We start from the raw sequence: 21,207 nt of genomic DNA, 5'->3' as shown, positions 1-21,207 counted from the left end.
ACTGTATGTAGTATGTTAATTTTTTTAGACTGTGGCTGACAAATGAAATATTCCAACAGAGAAATACATGGAAATAAAAATAAAATCCATTACTGTGTAAGAAATTATGAAAAAACACAGAATTTTACAGTAAACAACGAAAAACTATAGTAGGTCTATACTATAAGAGTATAAGCGATAGCCACAAGTGATAGTCTTCTGTCTCTTCTAGTCTCCTCTTTCTTGAAGCCTGGGCCACAAGGCCTCATCCACATCGCATTCAATATTCTCTCGTGCAATGCACCGAGGGAAAAATCGTCTAGCATGCCTGATCCATCCTTGACATGCCTCTGCATCTATATCTTGGGCAGCAGCAGTCATTGCATTGAGCAAGGCCATCTGTCCATAGGGTCGGTGATCATATACCTTCCATCTCCATGCACTAAAGAATTCCTCTATGGGATTTAAAAACGGAGAGTATGGAGGAAGAAATTGTACCATCATCCGACAGTGCACTGCAAACCACTCATTCACAATATGAGAGTGGTGGAACGCCACATTGTCCCAGATAATCACGAACCGTGGCATGCCAGGCCTCAACAGGCCTCGCTCCTGAGGTGGGATCAGGATGTCATAAAGGGCATTCAGGAATGCTATGAGACGCTCAGTGTTGTATGGGCCAATGGTAGGAATATGGCACAGGACGCCATCATTGGAGATGGCAGCACACATAGTTATATTGGCACCCCTCTGCCCTGGAACAGTAATAGTGGCCCTATTCCCAATGAGGTTCCTTCCTCGTCTCCTTACTTTACAAAGATTGAAGCCGGCTTCGTCGACATAAATGAAGATATGATGTGCCCCCTCAGCTTCAAGCTCCATTATTCGCTAGGCAAAATTACAAAGGCAAAATTACAATTATGTCAAAGTGACTCCAGTTCACTCCACAGTAACTGCATGATATAACAAGGCATACGAGTATAGTACTGTTGTGTTTCCTTACCTCCACATATTGGCATCTGGCCTCCTTCACAGCTTCAGAGTTCCTCTGAAAAGGAACTCTATAGAGCTGTTTCATGGCCATCTGATTCCTTCTGAGGACGCGGTCAATTGTGGCCTCACTCACAGTATGGATGTTCCTAAATACTCCTTGATCAGCAATCACTGCTGCCTTGATTTCACGCAGCCTAATGGCATTATTTGCCAGAACCATGTTGACAACGGCTGCCTCCTGTTCAGCATTAAAAATTCTCCCTCTACCACCACCGACTGGTAGTCTTTCGATTCTATAAAGAATACATGAAATGTGGACAAAATTACACGAAGTAATGTATATCACTGCAGATACTGTATTTCTGTATATACTGTATAGCAACATTACCTGTTCTCCTGTTGAAAAACTCTAACAATGGATGCAACAGTGTTTCTGTTGAGAACAGGTTGGACTCTCTGTCCAGCTTCTCTCAATGAAAGGCCATGATTTACAACATGATCAATCACAGTTGCCCGAATTTCATCGGTAACTTGAGCCCTTCCAGCTATACCTCTACCTCGCACACGGACTCCTCTTCCTCTGACCACTCTACCTCTTACTCTCACTCTTCCTCTCATCTGCATTAGACCTCCTCGATCCATGCTTGCAAAGAACATCACAGGCCTGCAGACTGATTGCAAATTTAAATATTCTGTGAAGAAGTGTCAACCAGGTGCTTTCAGTGATGTCATAATGATCAGGGAGTGTCTAAGAGCTTGGAGCTTATGGTTTCTGTTCTGTAACCAAAGTTAAACTCCTGAAGTTTGGACTTCTTGAATGACATCTGCGTTAACTGTTTTGCAAAAGGGTGTGAAAACTGTGTTGATCCAATGAGAATGGGTTAACACATTTGCAAGAGGTGTCTTCTGCTCTGCTGAGATGGTGATGAGGAAGACTGAGAGGTTCCCAGTTTCTTCAAACAGGTCAAAGCAATCAATAAAAACTGTAACAGAAATAGGTGGAATATGGTTCAATCAGTCTCATTGGTGTAAGGGGGTGTTGCAAGTCTTGGTCACTAGGTGTCAGTATTCGCTTTATTCAAATTGTTTGTTAGTGATGGCAAAAGGTGGTTGGCTTACGTAATTTGTTGAGCGGGGGGTGGCGAACGTGATTTGTTGACAGGGGGGCCGAATCTAGCCGTTGTTCGCAATGTTCCGCAGACATTTTATACATCCGGGGCTTATGCAAAATGAACAGGTCTCTTTCATTTCATTTCTTCCAATTGCTCGCGCCCCACCTGCAATACCCATGTGCCCCACTAGTGGGACACGCCCCACCTGCAATACCCATGTGCCCCACTAGTGGGACACGCCCCACCTGCAATACCCATGTGCCCCACTAGTGGGACACGCCCCACCTGCAATACCCATGTGCCCCACTAGTGGGACACGCCCCACCTGCAATACCCATGTGCCCCACTAGTGGGACACGCCCCACCTGCAATACCCATGTGCCCCACTAGTGGGACACGCCCCACACTTTGAGAAACGCTGAGTTACAGTAAGAAAGGGAATTGGTGAAGGCTTAGATCAAACGATGGTCTCAACCATAGGTCAGATGTGCGTCTCATGAACCTCTACTGTCATTGGCAAACATTTATAGACACTAAACACTGCAGTATCACAAAGTCTCATAATGGAAAGACAAGGCCATGTAAGTAAGTAAGTAAGTAAGTAAGTAAAATTTTATTTATAGAGCCCCTCTCAAGATAAAAATCACAAGGTGCTTTACAGGATAAAAGAGAAAAAACAATAGTAAAACAATATCTATATGTATATAAAAATATAAGAAAAAACTAAACAAATGCAAGCCTAAAAATTTTTTTAAAAGACATCACCAAATCTGCAGTTCTTATAGGCAAAGGAATAGAGTTCCAGAGACGGGGAGATGCTGTTGCAAACGCTCTATCACCTTTAGTTTTCAATCTTGTGCGTGGTATGGCCAGTAAACATTTATCACCTGACCTCATAGACCTAGGGGGAACAGGTGTGAACAGCCAAGAAGAGGAGTAAGACTGTGTGGTGTAGAGGGGTTAGACTGTGTGGTGTAGAGGGGTAAGACTGTGTGGTGTAGAGGAGTAAGACTGTGTGGTGCAGAGGGGTAAGACTGTGTGGTGTAGAGGGGTAAAACTGTGGTGTAGAGGGGTAAGACTGTGTGGTGTAGAGGGGTAAGACTGTGGTGTAGAGGGGTAAGACTATATGGTGTAGAGGAGTAAGACTGTGTGGTGTAGAGGCGTAAGACTGTGTGGTGTAGAGGAGTAAGACTGTGGTGTAGAGAAGTAAGACTGTGGTGTAGAGGAGTAAGACTATGTGGTGTAGAGGGGTACGACTGGTGTAGAGGGGTAAGACTGTGTGGTGTAGAGGGGTAAGACTGTGGTGTAGAGGGGTAAGACTGGTGTAGAGGGGTAAGACTGTGGTGTAGAGGGGTAAGACTGGTGTAGAGGGATAAGACTGTGTGGTGTAGAGGGGTAAGACTGGTGTAGAGGGGTTAGACTGTGTGGTGTAGAGGGGTAAGACTGTGGTGTAGAGGGGTAAGACTGTGGTGTAGAGGGGTAGGACTGGTGTAGAGGGGTAGGACTGGGTGGTGTAGAGGGGTAAGACTGTGTGGTGTAGAGGGGTAAGACTGTGGTGTAGAGGGGTAAGACTGTGGTGTAGAGGGATAAGACTGTAGTGTAAGGCTGAGGGGACAAAACAGTGAAATAAGGGCAAAAATTGTGGACCATGAAGCTGGTCTTTGGGTGCCGCTGAATATTGGAAGAACAACTGTGTCTTCAGTCGTTCAAACATTTCATAGAGAAAACATGTATGTACTGTAATTCAGAAACGTGTTCTCTGCTGTAATGCTGCACATTGACAAATTCTGATGTTGTAAATTTTTGTTTTGCATTTTTGCATTCTTATACCATATATGATATCAAGACTAGCTCATAGTGGTAGCAGAGGTTCCATTTTCACACAACAAGGCTTAGGTTGTTTTGAATGTGTAGAATACGTTTTTAATTTTGCATGTTTTTCCAGTCATTTGTCGGTCTTTTCTGAATTTCAATCAGATTTGTTTTTGTCAAGAAATTGCAGTGCGAACAATACAGTCAAACAATATTGCTGTACAAATTTAATTCCAGTCCAATTTCTTGCTATCAGTCTCCCACATACAGTCATGTGTAACGATGTTCCATGTAAGTTTGTATGTGTGTAACATGTATTTGATATACCACAGAATGTGCAGTGTTCTTGAAATCAAAAGCTTAGCTAGTTTCCATCAGAATATACAGTCTACACTGACTGTGATATAGTTGCACTGACAACATGACTAAGTATTTTGACTGTCTTGTTCATAGGCGATGACACACAGACTAGATACTCTGATGGCACTGACAAATTGAGTGACCTAAATATTTGCTTTTGAGGCAAAAACAAAGAATTGTGAGTGAAGTATGTGCTTTTGCAGGTATTTCATTGAGTTTTGCTGTTTGCACTAACTGTTTTGAGAAATGCACTAGTTGTGATGCCAATGTAAACCATGATGTGAGAAATGAACCGAATCGACTGAGAAAAACTGTAATGAAATATGACATGAAATATTCCCCCATACCATATTGTGTCCCTAAATAAATTGTAGTCTTCAAAATCATTGTTTTAATGATTAAGATGTGTTTTTCATTATGATACACTGTTAGTCAGTGGATTGATGTAGCTGACATTATTCACTTTACATTGCAAGGTAGGGAAATGCTTGTGTAATCCTTTATTTATTAAACATTACAAGTAATCAGTTGTAATCACAACTGATTTCATGGATGGATGGATGGATGGATGGATGGATGGATGGATGGATGGATGGATGGATGGATGGATGGATGGATGGATGGATGGATGGATGGATGGATGGATGGATGGATGGATGGATGGATGGATGGATGGATGGATGGATGGATGGATGGATCTTTATTGATCCCTTTCGGAGGTTTCCCTCAGGGCAATTAAGATTCCAGCAGCATCATGACAGTAATAGAAGATAAAGATTAAAGAGATTAAGCTAGTACTAATAATAATAAATACTAAAAAACAATAGGATATAAAGAGCCAAAGAGGTATTGCACATAATTATTGCTCTCTGTTTAAAATGTTATTGCACTGGTTATGTTATAATGAGCCTTTAAGTTGCACGTAGTCCGGTTAGTGTTTTTGTTTTGATAAGTCTGTTTTCCTGTGACCCCTCCTGCCCTGCAAAGAGGAGTTGTACAGTCCACTGGCATGAAGAACAAAGGAGTTTTTAAACATGTAAAGTAAATATTCTGATCTCAGACCAGCTGCTTGAACTTAAGTGCGGATTTATATGGTTCGCCGTTTGGGTCAAAACGCCTAGAATGACGTCCGTGTTAACACGTCACTTCACCGTGTTAAGACGTAACTTTTGTATGTCTTAAGACGTTTTAACATCTTAACACGATGTTTAAAATTGGGTGCTACCACTTCATCAACCTCTGAGGGGAGAAATCCAAACACTGCCAAAAAGCTCGCCTCATTGTGAAAGCAGCAAAAAGAGCAAAGAGGACACAAAACCCCTTCTCTTTAAGTAAAGATTACAGAGATGTTCTCTGGTTGCTTGTTTACTTGTAAGATTTGGCTATAAAAAATTAAAATAAAAACTTTTATCTGCTATAAAAGCCTGCTCTGTGCTAAGAAGATCAGCCGTTGACATCAGAGAGAAATTGTACTGTATGCTACTGTCACTTGAGTCAAATTCCAGGGCATTTCAAGTGTTTTATAATTAGACTATACTGTTCTACATTTTATAATTGAATAAAACATGGTCTACAATACTATGCTTACTTTGATTTTTGTTTAAGTGCAGACAAAACCAACCTAATTTCATGTTGTTGTCAGCTTCATTTAATTTTTAATACACACCATTCCTGCACGTGAACCCTGCAACACATTTTTAAAACGATTTTGCTTGTTTAAGGTGATCGTAATTTCAGGCCGTTGCAGTCATTGTACTAGAATGATCAGGCTATAAATTCTGCAGAGTGTATATCAGGATTTGTACATTGAGAAGGGGTGGTACAGTGCAGTAAATGTCTTGTTTGAATCAATCATATGTGTCTCCCACCAGTGCCAAAAATTCCAGTCTACTGGAAATTCCTGTCAGAACTACAGCCGAAACATGAAACTGACTGGCAGGGACCATTGGACAGTTATAAGCCTTGCTGCATGTTATGCATTTCTCTGCAGAATGTTATTTTAGAAAATGGTTGTGAAGGACCTGCATTTACTTCTAGAGGCAATTATTACCTGGAAGTAAAGCAATTTTGGTCTTGACTAGAATTCCCAGCGGATTGGGATTTTTGCCACTGCACAATACCATTCGATACACCTGCATACTACACATCTGTTTTGTGACATATTTTCCATGCTTCAAACTATGTGCATTATAATATAATATATAATCTACAAATCTGTCCCATTCTTTTTGCAAACACCTCTTAATGTGTGCAGCATTATGGGGTTTTCACATTTTGCGTTTCAAAATTCTTCACACTTTCTCTGTTGGGGACAGATCAGGATTGTAGGCAGGCCAGTCAAGTGCTTATACTGTCTTTTCTGCAGCCACGCCTTTGTAATTTGTGTAACGTTTAGCATTGTCTGCAATAATATAGAAGTTAATGTAAATGTAAGAAACACTTTTGACTTATTTTGTATTGTATTATATCATTGTTAATCTAACAGGGAAATGGGGAAAAAGAGGTCAGGAATATAAAAAAAATAATTTTTGTATTGCTGTACAGGTGGACTTTCCCATCCAATAACTCTTGAGCATGTGCTCATTTTTGCCACTGGCCTTCAGCGAATCCCAGCAGTGGGTTTCCAGATGCAACCAGAGCTGGCATTTTTGCACCCAGAAGATTGACTAGCCAGGTTTCCAAAGGCCAACACGTGTTCATTGGTTCTTCACTTACGTGTAGGCCAGACTTACACGGAATTCAAAAATAACATGGAGCTTGGACTAGGCTATGCTTCCCAGTTTGGGGAGGCCTGAAATATTAATGAATTTTTTTAATGGTTCTGATATTCCAAAATTTGTTTTATTTTTTTATTTACAGAATGCTTTTGAAGTTTATGTATTCAACTGTATTTGAGTTGTTCATTTGGTAATATCAAGAGTGACTGAGACTGCTTGCTTATTCTAAAACTTAGTGTAATGACATTAATTCAAAGTTGTAGGTGTGTTTGACCTCACTGTCACAACCAATATTTTTATATTAACTTCCTATAGCCATAAACAAATAATTAACATGACAATCATAGATTTAATATCAATGTGTTCTGTCTCACTACCCTGGCACCTTGAAATAACTTACACCATTAACAGTTTAGAACGTATTTGGTTAAAGTTATAATTTATCAAGATGTGAGCTAATAGTAGTTTAATCACAACCATGGGTATTGTCTTCTGTTTAGCGAGAATCGTTGGTTTCTTCAAGAAACAAGTGTGGGGATTTCCAAGAAAGAAATTTATTTGTGTGCGCTTCTTATTCCAAATTAACCTGACAGTCTACCAACACATAGGTTATATACAGAAAAACCACACTCCTTGAGATGTTAAAGAATTTTCATACAGACATACATTGTCAGGGGAGAATCCCATATGGCAGACTGTAAGATAACCCCAGCCGGGTGGTTGTTACATCAAAGGAGCGCACCATGATAGATGCAATCAAGATTAACACAATAGGTAAATAGAACAAAGAGAGGTCTCGCGGGAGATCGGCTCCGAGAAGTATGCAGTGGATCAGAATAACTGGCATATGTATCATATTTAAGAGAGGACATTAAGTACCTGTTCAAAAATATCAGTTCCCAAACTGTCTCTTGCACCCCCCAAAGGATTTATGTTTTGCCTGAGGTGTCCCAGTTCTTCTTCAGTAAGTATAAACTGATTAACGGGGACATCAATTGTTTGAGGCCAGTCAAAGGCAGGCACTCGAGCCCCGTGGCCCTCCGCTGCGGCTCCACTGCTGCATTCAAATGAATTCACACTTAAAATAATGTCATTATTAGTCCCCCAAGATCCCCCACTTATAACTAACAGACATCTTTATATCCAACCAACTTGGGCAAGCAATGTATGTGCAAGAGGTAAACAGTAGTGTTTTTATTCTCCTGTTTTAACATATAATCAAAAATCTTAAATGATAGTTGGGATGATGATTATTTTTGTAATAGTATAAAGATTCCAATCCATTACACCAGACTCTTAAATAACAGTTATTATAAAGAGTACAGCAACCATCTTTTATAGCCTTGAATTGGAGGTTGTATGACTGCTGCCCCTACTTTTTTAATATTCCATTCTTGCAGTTTGACCTGATTAGGTCCCAAATGAGCCTCCACCTGTTACTATATGGATATAAATGGTACGCAGTTCAGTAGTTGTTGCTTTTAAAGACTTGACACCTATTTAATTTATGATTCAACAGTTACATTTAGAGCTGTTCCCATCTATTTCTAATACCATCTTGTTCCATTAACCCTGTTCCCATCCATTTCTAATGTCTTAGGCAAAAACTGCATTTTCTTTGCAACAGATGTACTCTTTGTTCCTTCCTAGACACACAGCCCTGACCTGACCTGAACTAATCTAGACACAGACTTTGGACATTTCCCCATTTACATTTATATTGTTGTCATTCCCTAAGATTATACAAGATTGAATTTAACAATACCAACTTCATAATCAAAGAGTTAGCTTTACATTGGCTATTGACACAGTTGGTGCAAATAAATCAACTTAAATCAGTTTCTATTGCTACTTAATGAGTTTATGGTTTCCATCTATATGCCACAGTGAATTTGGTCCTGCCACTCTGTATGTTCTTCTGTGAAGCCTGTGGGACATAGTCCGAAGAGCAGCACCTTCAGGATTAGTCCTGATTACACTTTGTTGAACACGTTGTCTCTGGACTAGGATGCCTTCACCAGCAATCCGAGCCCTAACACAGGGGTGATTGTTGGAAAAATTCTTGAGCCTGAACTTTTTCTGAGTGGGGGGGAGGGGGAGTGGAAGTGTTCCATATATTGGAATTAGGGCTGGGTATTGATTCAAATTCCAAGAATCGATCCGATTCCAATTCTGAAGATTAAGAATCGATTTATTTCGATTTAGTCCGATTTAATCGATTCGAAACGATTCGATCCAATTCGGGGTGTAGTGTTATTAAAAATGTATTTGAGCTGTTTCCTGACTGTGTACAGAAGCAACATGTTAAAACTAGTTTATATCGATATTAATCAGCAAATAGTTACTGGTAGTTGGTAGTTACTGATGGCTGGAAGACTGGTGAAAAGGGTAATTGTAAGGGTAAAAAGGATTCTGTCTCGTCCATCTCCTTGCACCCAACGTTACAAGAATATTTAAAACTTTTGTAAACTGTAAAAACACTGGGTAAACTGTCAGTGACATGGACTAACTGTAAATAGTCACTGACACTAGATAAACTGTCCTTCTGTTTTTAGATTTCCGATTTGACAATTGTCGTTACCGTCACTGTCCGACGCCATGTTGTTTTACTGTTAGTTAGACCAAGCACGCCTGCGTAAATTCAGTGACGAGGCGGGGGTAAAAGTTCACTAAAAAAATCGATCTTTGGACGTACGAATCGATTATCAGATCATCATATGCGAATCGATTCTGAATCGGAAAATCGATTTTTTCAACACAGGCCTATTTGGAATATAATAATAAGTCAGGTAATCATTATGGTGAAATAAAAAAAAACAAATTTCTATTAATATTCTGAGGAAATGCTGTAACCTAAAGATTCTTTTAACACAATATGTTAAAAACAGGCATGATTAATTATTTATTCGTTAGTAAATTATAGGATACCAGACAACTCAAAGAAATAATGCAAATAAAGTTTAAAAGTATTATGATTATAGTTCGTTTTAATATATAAAATATTTAATAAATATTTTGTGTTGGTTTATTAGGACATACATTTTGTGCTTTTGTTCATGTATTACACCTTACACCGTAAGTTACAGGCGGCCATGATGAATCAGATCGTCTGACCACCTGTACCGGCTCAAAAAAAAACACTTTCTTATATTTCTGATAAAAATTAAATTTAATCAGAATAAAGATAAAATACTGAATTTATCTTGTATCTACCTCTGAAGCTCTTCCGATGTCTGAAATACAGGCTGTCCCCGGGTTACGACATCAATTCGTCGTAAATCGATTTTCGGTGTAAATCGGTACATACATACTGTACATAAATAACGTACTATACGCAGTTATCCTATCCTAAAGCTAGCCTTTTGGCAAATACATTTATCTATAGCTGCGTTTAACTAATCGTGACGCGGCGCACACCAAACACCAAATTTCGTTTACGACGCAGAACCACTTAGGTCCAAACGAGGCTTTATACAGTAAATGGGAGATGTGTAATAACCATGAAAAATCGTAACTCGGGAACCTCGTAACCCGGGAACCGCCTGTATGATGTTTATGTCGATTGAAACGGAGCATTAATTTCTTTGGCACGACCAATCAAGTTGAAAACAAACTGGACTTAAGGCAGGAGGGAGGTAACTTTTTTATGTAATGTCCGAAATTCAGAAGGCGGGATGACCCGCAAGTCAATCAAGTGACACCGCAGTCATCCATCCAGCACTGATGATCCAGTGAGAGGATCATATTTCGACCTCAAAACAGATAGCATGCGCGTGTGGTTTATTATTATGATTTGATGGATTTTTCCCCCCAAAAAACTTTTTTTTTCTCGCGGACATGTCGGTATTCCAGAATTTTGGCGTGGCGCCTGAAAACTATCAGGCCTGCTAACAGCTTCAGGTCCTATTTCGTCATTGGCAGAGGCAATCTCCAGCACACTGTTGTCAAGTGCTTCATCTGATAGAGCTGTGTAACGACCCCGGAAAGATAGATTGTAGTGTCTATCAGTATTTCTGTAGAAACACAGAAATTTGAAAGTGTGTAAGAATGCGGATTTGTTTTACGATAAGGGAAAGGCATATTTTAATACTGTGCTACAGTAGTAAAACAGTCAATATAGTCAACTGGTTTACAGTGAACAAATCATAAATCAGATACTAAAACCAACAGAACTCATTCACATATTTTAAGTGCATTTCCAAAAATGTGGCTAGTAAATTAGAATTTTCAACTGCTGTGTTATATGAATAAAAAAGGACTACACTAATACACAAATCATGTATGTTTTTGTCAAAACTGTGATTTTATGCAAATAATTTAAATCAATCCAAGCTGCACTATACTGTATCTTGAAGTAGTTACTCCACCCCTTTACTTGATCAATTTAATGTGTTTCCACTTAGAATTTCCAATTTAAATGTCCAAAATACACAAAAATTTGGATGGAGAGGGCCACAACTTTTAATCACATATCATGCTCCATCATGCACTCTACTCCAGACAAGAGCTAATTAGCTAATGGATCAGAACTAAGCAGTGTTCTAATGCGAGCATGTTAGCTTCCTTGTGATGCTGCATCAGTGCTAGTTCAAGACAGTGACTGTCTTCACATATATCATGTGTTGTTCTACATCCCCCTGGTGTGCAATTAGATTTGCAGTTCCAAAATTTTGTGTTCATTATTCAATTTGAAGACAGAACAATTCACAAATGTTTCATATAAGTGCTTAAAAAAAGACCCATCAACACATACCTTAACCGTCGTTTCACTGTGCTTCTTGATACACCTAGTATGTTTGCAATCTGTTTACCAGAAAAGTTAAATGATAACATCTGCAACTGTTGTTGTGTTACTTGACACACTGATCTTCCCACGTGTCCTGCCCTTCGTGGTACAGTGAAACCAGGAAAAGCTATAGTCCAAGAGAAAGTAGCGTAGAATTAACAAAAGTAACAGAAAATGGAAAAAACAAATCATCTTCAGATTTGAAATAGAAAAACCAATGAGCCCAAGTAAAATGATTTGCTTTGGAATTTCATATGTTGGTTATACAGTTTATACAGAAACATTTTTTGCAAACATTCAATTGTAGTTGTTACTGCCAAGGGTGTCACAAACAGTTAATAAGCTTAAATAACCTTTTCACATTCTGTACATTTTAAATACATTTTTATCTATGATAAACGTAATTATGAAATCAGCTGGAGTGTATTTGAACACAACACTGTTACAAAGCTAATTACATAGCGACTGTTTTATTTGACAAGCAAACTTACCAGATTGTTGTTGATTGTTAGCTTTCTGTATTAATTCACTGATGAGCCCAAGTATATACGGCGGGGCTGTTAGTTAGTCCATATGGCATGACAAGATACTCATAGTGCCCTCTGGCGGTAACAAAGGCAGTTTTCCACTCATCGCCCTCCCAAATACGGACCAAGTTGTAAGCGCTGCGTAAATCTAGCTTGGTGAAGATGTTTGCTCCCATCAAGCGCTCTTGCGAAGCAGTGATGAAGGGGAGAGGGTAGGCATATTTCGATGTGACTGTGTTTAGGGCACGATAGTCTATACAAGGGCGTAATCCCCCATCTTTTTTCTCTACGAAGAAGAAACCAGCAGCAACCGGGGAGGTGGATGGTCGAATGAACCCCTTCTGCAGAGCCTCGGTGACGTAGGACTCCATCGCTAGATCTTCAGGGCGTGATAGAGGGTAAGGTTTCGTTTTACGAGGTAAGGGGGCTCCAGGCAGGAGGTCGATTGCGCAATCACAGGGACGATGAGGAGGCAGACGACAGGCACTGTCCTTGTTAAAGACGTCCGCAAATGCACGATACTGAGTGGGGATGACGTCAGAGAGAGGTGTGTCTGGGCTTTCCACCGAGGATGACCGGAGTGGTAGGTGAATGCACTTGCTAAGACAACTGTCCTTCCACCGTACGAGTTCTCGTTTTTTCCAGGAGATTTCAGGGTCGTGCATGGACAGCCATGGAAACCCGAGTATGATGGGGTCTCGGGGCGTGGATATGAGGAAGAACTCTCTCATTTCACTGTGGAACAGACCTACACGTAGCTCCACGGGGCAGGTACGGAGTTTAATCACACCCTCTCCTATAGGCTGCCCATTCAGTGAATTTATTCTCAAGGGAGGATCTACAGGTACAGTGGGGAGGTTTAAATGGTAGGCGAGGTCCTGATCTATGAAATCGCCTGCTGCTCCCGAATCCACTAAAGCAGGCAGGTTTGTATCTATGCCGCCCCAAGATATTAGTACGGGTAAGCTAACTTGACTATATTTTTTAATAGGCAGGAATGGCTGACATGTTAGTGGGGACCTGCCAAGCTGCACAAACTCGTCTGTCGTCTGAAGACTCGGATCACGTACATGGGAAGGTGGCGCACAGGACGCAATGACTGGGACGTCGGTATTACTGGAGCGGTAGGTCAATAACAATTTGTCAACGTTAATGGACGCTTGAATGAACTCAGACAAGGTGAGGGCTTCACTTCGGCAAGCGAGTTCAACCTGAATGTCATTTCGCAGACCGCGGCGGAACACTGTTTTCAAGGCCGAGTCACTCCAACCGCTTCCTGCAGCCAGCGTACGAAACTCTCTCGCATACTCGGCAGCACTACGTTGTTCCTGTTTAATCTCGTAGAGCCGGTCTCCCACATCACGTCCGTCTGCGGGATGATCGAAATCAGCCCTGAGTACTGCGGTGAACTGACTCTCCGACTGGAGGGCAGGGTCTTGGTTTTCCCACAACGCTGTACCCCAGGCACCTGCTACTCCCGTGAGGAACGAAAGGATAAAGTGGACTCTCTGTAACTCGGCCTGGAACCGGGCTGGATGATGCATGAAGTATATGGAACATTGCATGAGGAAATTTCGACAGCGATCAGGAGATCCATCGTAGCGCTCAGGTTCTGCCGCTGGAACACTCACGGAGGTAGAAGCAGAGGTTGTGACCAGGCGGACAGCTTCCTGGAGGGCAGCGATGTTGATTCCTTGACTCCGTATGATATCCGTGAGCTGGCGGACCGTTTCGGTGAGAGTCGCGATTGTTACTTCTGCTGGATCCATGTCAAGGCGAAGTATTTCTGTTACGAATTGACCAGGCAGAGAGGGATCCAAATGCGGAAGAACACCGATTTTATTGAAATGAGACGCTGGTACAGAAACAGGCAGGGGAATCACGAGTACTAGGATCAGTAACAGCGTTTTCTGGGCGTGGTCAGGACGGTCCAGGGTCATACCGGGGGAGCAGAAGTCAGGAGGTACAGAGGGACTAGGCAGGAGACAAGGTCGGGGACGTAAGCGAGGGTCAGAACACAGGAGAGCAGACAGGTAATAGAACGGCTTGGTACGCGGCATGAGTCGGCAATACTTCGCGACTGAGACGTGCTGCAGAAGGTGTATATGTGTGACTGAAAGGGGGCGTGGTAATGAGGGGCAGGTGAGGCTGGTTAGGGAAGATCAGGTGGCATTCCTTACACGGGTAAAAATTCTGAGGTTGCGGGGTGTGGTTTTTTGGGCTACTTTTGAGTTGAGCCACCATAGGAGTTACAAGTCAACACAAAGAATCGATCACAATATAATACTTAATTTGTCTCCAATTTAAACACTCGCCACCCCCCCCCCGACAACTTACACTTGCCACCCAATCCCCCCCCGTCAACTACTTTGGGCTTTGGGCTAGTTTAGGCTGCTGAAAGGCGGGTTTTACACTGATTTTGTGCGGGATATTTTTGTAGGACCAGGCAACCCTGTCGTGGACTAATCTCGGTTCGTGTCCCGAGCTGGGTGTATGTCTCAGAGACCGTATATATATATATGTGGACTGGACAACATGAGTAAAAAGTGAAGCCTCCGTGTGTCAGCTGCCCTCTAGTGCTGAGTGGAGGAACTCCAGTCTGAGATGTGTGTACCTGGAGCATGAGGAGAGAAAGTGCTGCGCTGTTTCAATGTGTCCTGAGCTGCAGTGCTGACACACTCTCTCCTCTCTGGGCTTCCAGTGTTTCTTTTGATGCCCTCTCTCTACCTCCAGACTGTGGGCACTCAGTCTGGACATTGTTAGGGTGTATCTGTGTTTTGGGTGTTTAATTTTAGTGAGGTAATTTGTTTAATGATCTGTAACATTCTAGTTTATTAATTGAGGTGATCTCCTGAGTCCAGTAGGTGATGTATTCTAATTGTTGTGTTTTGTCAATCATTTTGAGGTGTGTGTGAGAGAGAGTGTAGTGGATGTTGGTGTGAAGGTGGTGTTTTTCTTTAATGTGACTGAGGGAGTCGGTGTCTGGGTGTGTATAGGAATAAAGGTATGCTATGTGATGGTATGAGTCTGGGTGTGATTGGGACAGGTGGGAGTGGATTTTTAAAGCTCTTTTTAACATTGGGAGCGAGAGAGAGGAAACTCGCCCAGCTCTGCTCTGCACGCCAGGTTTGCAGTGTTTCGATTGACCTTCATTCTTGATAGATGACAGGACCCCAGACTTCACTCCCATATAATAGTATGGGTTTGATCACAGAGTGGAATATTGTTGTCCATATCTGAACTGGCACATTATGTGTGTTTAGTGGTCGTTTTATGGTATAATATGCTCTTCTTGCTTTTTATACCAGTGCATTCATAGTCTTACTGAAACTGCCAGATGCCCTGATCATCAGTCCATGGTAGCTATACTCTACCGTATGATGTAGTGTCTCTCCTCCATGGTAGCTATACTCTACCGTATGATGTAGTGTCTCTCCTCCATGGTAGCTATACTCTACCGTATGATGTAGTGTCTCTCCTCCAAGGTAGCTATACTCTACTGTATGATGTAGTGTCTCTCCTCCATGGTAGCTATACTCTACCGTATGATGTAGTGTCTCTCCTCCATGGTAGCTATACTCTACCGTATGATGTAGTGTCTCTCCTCCATGGTAGCTATACTCTACCGTATGTTGTAGTGTCTCTCCTCCACGGGTGGAGTGATATTTAGATTCCTGTGATCTCGGTTTCTTTTGGAAAATCATAATTTTGGTTTTATTGATGTTGATGTCTAGGGCCCAGTTTTGACAGTAATGTTCAAGTGTGGATAAGTGTTGCTGTAGGTCTTTTGCTGTAAGAGCTAACAATACCAGATCATCTGCGTATAACAGGAATTTTATTTCTTTATCATTCAATTCTAATCCTAAGTTTGGTGACTGTTCAAGGGTTGTAGCCAGTTTATTAATATATATTAAATAGTGTTGGCGATAGATTACAGCCTTGGCGCACTCCACGTCCTTGATTGAAGAATTCGGTTTGTCTATTGTCAATTTTAATTGCACATTTATTATCATTATATTTAGATTTAATTAAATCATAAACCTTCCCCCCTATGAAAGATTCAAGTAGTTGGAGGGACAGGCCATCATGCCACACTGAATCAAAAGTCAACAAAGCAGGCAAATATTCTTCCTTTGTTTTTCTGGTGGACGTGTTTTTGAATGAGTGTGTGGAGGGTGTATATGTGGTTGGAGGTGCTATAATTAGGAAGGAAGCCAATTTGACTTTTTGATAGAATGTTGTGCTCAGTCAGATAATTTAACAACCTGGTGTTTAGTATACTGCAGAAGACCTTACCTATTTTACTGTTAACACAGATTCGTCTGTAGTTATTTGGGTCAAATTTGTCGCCGTGTTTATAAATTGGAGTAATGAGACCTCTGTTCCAGACCTCAGGGTAAATTCCACTTGTTAGTATTAGATTGTAAAGTTTTAGAATGGCCAATTGTAGTTTAGGGCTGCTGTGTTTTAACATTTCATTTTTGATATGATCAATTCCGCAAGCTTTCCTGTTTTTTAAGGCACCAAGTTTTCCTTGAAGTTCCTCTATATTGATGGGGTAGTCCAATGAACACTGGTTGTCTTTTATTGCTGGTGTCACACCTGGTGTCACACCTGGCTCCGCCCCCTCCCTGTCTGTCTGGCCTGGCTCCTCCTCCCCTGGTCTTCTTCTGTTTAGTTCCACCTGTTTTTTGTTTCATTGGTTTCAGCTGTCTCTTGTTTTAGGATTTGTTTGGGTTTGTATTTATTCATTGTGTTTCAGGGCCCGTATTTATCAAACTTCTTAGAGTGGAATTTTGGACTTAAGTGCTGAAAAATTCTTAGATTTGCTCCTACTCACAGAGTTAAGTGTAAGTGCCAGTTATCAAAACTCTCAAGTATAAGAATCACTCTTACTCTCCCGAAAAGTTAAGACTGCTCCAGAGGACTCATAAGTTGTTAAGAGTTGCCACTAGGGGGGCTGAGATGGCACTGAGAAGACAGAGACGCGTGCGAACCTTCATTTTAGGTACACATTTCAATTTTATGTATAAATATGCACAATAATTAGGCATTAAGATAAGCATGGGTTTACATGTTTTTGTTCTTCCTTTCATTTTTTTCGTGCAAGAGTGTAATATTCATGCTGCGATTTTAATACTTTAATTGTAAGCTTTGACGTCTGCCTTGTCAGTTCTTGTATGTCATTTGGGAGTGAGTCCTCTGTCAGACTTCCTTCAGACGCTCACTCTTCCTCCAGCCATTCATGACTGGTGGTGTTTGGAAGCGCTGTCAGAGAGGGAGGGGCAGATGGAGAATCTGCGCTCAAGCCAGCAGGGTCGGGAGCACAAGCAGCTTCTTTATTACTGACGGATGCAATAATTTTGAAGTGACAATTAGCATCACAGTGTTTGTGTACAAATCTAAATAAATGATAAAAACTTTGTCTTTGAGATGTTTTAGAATTTCATTAATGCAGGATCCTGACCCCCCTCCACTCCACAGATCACCACAGTGTCTCCCCCCAGGATACGCTGCACCACCTCACAAACTGCGTTAAGAAGCTTGCCCGGTGGTCCTCCGCCTGAATGTGATTCAGTTAGAATGTATGCAGTATCCAAAACAAACCAGAAAAAATATAAGAATAACAAAAGAAAGAAGGGAACATTATACATACCAGTGCGTGTCACATAGGACTTAAAGGTAGCTATGAAATCTCTTTTTATTAGGATTATTTATTAACTACGTAAATACGCTGTGTTATTTCACAAAATTATGACTGCAACATTATTAAGTTAAATGTGAAGGTATTTCAACATTTTCTGAATTTTATCTTGACGTTTCAGCTTTGCGGCACAGCCAGGTGTCGTAAATCAGCTCTGAGACTGACACTTAAGAATTACTCCTACACTTCGCTTAAAGTGAGACTGAGAAGCTTGATAACTAACGTTTAGTCTCAGCTTTTAACTAAGAATTATTTTAGACATAAGTCAATTCTTAGCAGCATTCTTAGGAGTAATTCTAAGAAGTTTGATAAATACGGGCCCAGGTCTTCAGTGTGGGTCAATGTCGAAAGCTAGGTTTTGCTTGTTCTATAGTTTGGCTGTCTTCCTCTATGTTAAGTTTTCTATGTGTACTTCGTTCGAGTGTCAATATGTGAGGTTTGTTTCTGTTATGTCACGTTTCTCTTCAGTGTAGATTCAGTTGTATATTCCGCCTTGTGTTGTCTATGATTAGTTGTAGATTCATCACGTTTCCTGTAGTTGTGCTCATGTTGTATGTTGCCCAATGTTGCATATAGTCTGTGTCAGTTTTGTCTCGGTTACTTAAGTCGTATTCCAGCTGTACTATGTCCTGTGGATTTGAGTTTAGTTTGAATAGCCTACGTGTTCAGTGTTTCCTGTTTCAGAGTGTATTGTAGTATTTTTATGGTCTTCGTTTCTGTTTGTTCTGGTTATGTTTTGGTTCCTTGTGTATGTTCATCATTCTTATGTGCTTCATATAAATCTAGTTGTTTTGAGTTTAGTATGTGTCATGTTCTGGTTTGAGTAGTCTGTAGTTGTTGTGTTTGTTCTAGTGTTTAGAATGCCACGCAAAAGTATAGCGCTACGTGCAAACGCTACACGGCTAGCCGGTATGGCTACTTCAAATAGCTTTGAGTCCAGCGCGTCCGCCCCCTGACCACGTAACCACCCCAGCGTTACAGCTGGTTCTAGATTAAGTTTTCCTTGAAGTTCCTCTATAGTGACGGGGTAGTCCAGTGAACACTGGTTGTCTTTTATTGCTGGTTCTAGATTAAGTTTTCCTGTGATTGTATCCTTGTTTAATTTATCTGGAATTTTATAAAGTTCTTCAAAATACATCTTCCATGATATCTTGTGGTGTCTTTTAAAAGCCGTGAAACCTTGTGATGAGTGACGGGATGACTGGGATAGGATGCGTCCCACTGTGGTAACGCCGGTCTCTCCCACAGCACGGGTGTCCCATTAGAGCCAGCGCCAGGCCTTGCTACGCCATGCATGCGTCTGCTGGGACATTACTCATCTGCTGCACTCAATATACTCGTCTAACCTCCTTGGACAAACCCTCTGGCTGTTAACCAGGCATTTATTCCACCATGTGGATAAATGACAACATGTTATGACGTAAACAGGAAATGGATTAAAAATCACATAAGCAGTACCCAGCAAAGACTTTGTTTAAGGTTCTGTTCCCCTTGTAGCACCATGGTGGTTATTCCTCCCACAATGCATGCATCGGTCATGTAAATACAAGTTATACTATAAAACCCTTCGCCCTTTGAAAGTCCTGAAGCTCAGATTACAATAGTTAAAAGGATGACATGACTCATGTCTATGAACTGTCAAGTTGTGCTAATTTACCATTCTCACCCTCCCTCTCTCCCTCCATCTACCCCTTACCTCTGGGGAGGGTCATTTCTTCCCCAGCTCTGTGGTCCTGAACCGGGCGAGGGCGTCACAGGATGTGGCTGATACTGAGAGAGCCAGCCACTCTGTGCCTGAAACAGAATGCCAAGAGGAGCCGGACTGCTGCACGCTCAACGTGGTGGAGAAGATGGCCATCTTCAATAGACTGACCCAGACGTCCGTCCTCGAGCCAACTGGCCGTGGAAACGCCCGCTACCAGACCCAGCCCATCATCCCAGGACAGGTAGAGCAGGTTTGTCTCACCATGTCTCAGGAACTTGAGAAGAGCGTGGATACTTTCAGACGGTCTACAGGCAGACCGAGACGAGTTCAGGAGCGCTACCAGACCCAGCCCATCATCCCAGGACAGGTAGAGCAGGTTTTTAAAATGTCTGGCAACACTGGTTCATTGCTCCATCTTCAGGAGTGGCGTTATACAGTGACCCTGAAGAATGCTGCAGGGGCAGAGAGAGTGGACGTGGCGGTCACCAACCCTGGTCAGGTCTGACGCTGAAGATGTTCTAGAGAATTAAGAGAAAGGTGCATGTGGAAGGTGTGGCCTGCTGAAAGCCTTAGCTCACCCTGATCCCCAATCCCAGACTGCACTGGATTGTGGAGAGAGATGATCCCTTCTGCCTCACAGCTTGCAGGCTTCCCTCTGAATCCCCCTACGCATCCATAAGGCCAGGTCTCCAAGTTTAATTAAAGACTTGGGAAGCCTCAATGTTTTCAAATAAAGTTCTAGGTCAGAAGATTTTCTAATCCACCCCCCGACCACCACCACACACATTCTATTTCAAATGTTGAGATGATTAAATCAGTCTGACTGGATGTTGGTCTCCCAGTTATGTCCGTCATGGGGGATAATTTTGACCTCAGATTAATGGCCTTGTTATATTGTGATTGAAGCCATTGTGTGATACTTGGAATTAGACTGTCTTAAATATAGTAAACATAAATATGATGTCTTTGCATCTTACCAACACCTCAAAACAAGGACAAATCTCTTAAGGGACAGTTTTTATAACAGGGCCATATCCCTGTTAAACAAAGACCATACAGTTCACCGGTAGGCAGCTGTATTGTCTGCCTACAGAGACAATTGCAATAAACTTATGCTGCTTCTACAAATGTGCACTACATTGCTGCTAAAATACAAATGTGCAATACGTAGCTTTTAGTCATTTAAATTGTTTATAGTTTAGATTTTTCTATTTAATTTTTTTAATTTTTATTTTTTTATTCTATTTTCTATTGCACCAAGAGGGGGAGGGGGGTTGTAAACCAATTTCGTTGCGCAATGTACAAGTACAATGTGTAATGACAATAAAGGTTCATTTCATTTTTTCATTTCATCTCTCCGTTATGTCTGTCTTTACCCCTCCATGTCTTCATCTCTGAAGGAGCCTGTCTTATCTTCCACTCTGTCCTGTGCCTCTGAGACTCTGGACCCCATCGACTCTCCACCGCAGGTGAGCGGGAGACCGTGGGTGTCACCATGCTCACCTCGCTCGT

The 21,207-nt window shown here is 41.6% G+C and overlaps 1 long non-coding RNA gene across 1 annotated transcript; it reads left to right on the top strand.

The window, feature by feature from the left end:
* Nucleotides 1-12,599: 12,599 nt before the first annotated feature.
* On the top strand, nucleotides 12,600-19,935 carry LOC143527475 (uncharacterized). The gene is made up of 3 exons (XR_013134136.1): nucleotides 12,600-13,057; nucleotides 13,278-13,410; nucleotides 19,714-19,935. It is a non-coding gene; the product is annotated as an uncharacterized LOC143527475 (long non-coding RNA).
* The last annotated feature ends 1,272 nt before the right edge of the window (nucleotides 19,936-21,207 follow it).

The sequence above is a fragment of the Brachyhypopomus gauderio genome, chromosome 1, assembly GCF_052324685.1.
Source record: "Brachyhypopomus gauderio isolate BG-103 chromosome 1, BGAUD_0.2, whole genome shotgun sequence".
NCBI lineage: Eukaryota > Metazoa > Chordata > Actinopteri > Gymnotiformes > Hypopomidae > Brachyhypopomus > Brachyhypopomus gauderio.
Note: the sequence above shows the minus strand (reverse complement) of the source record. Positions and strands in the feature narration are given on the sequence as shown.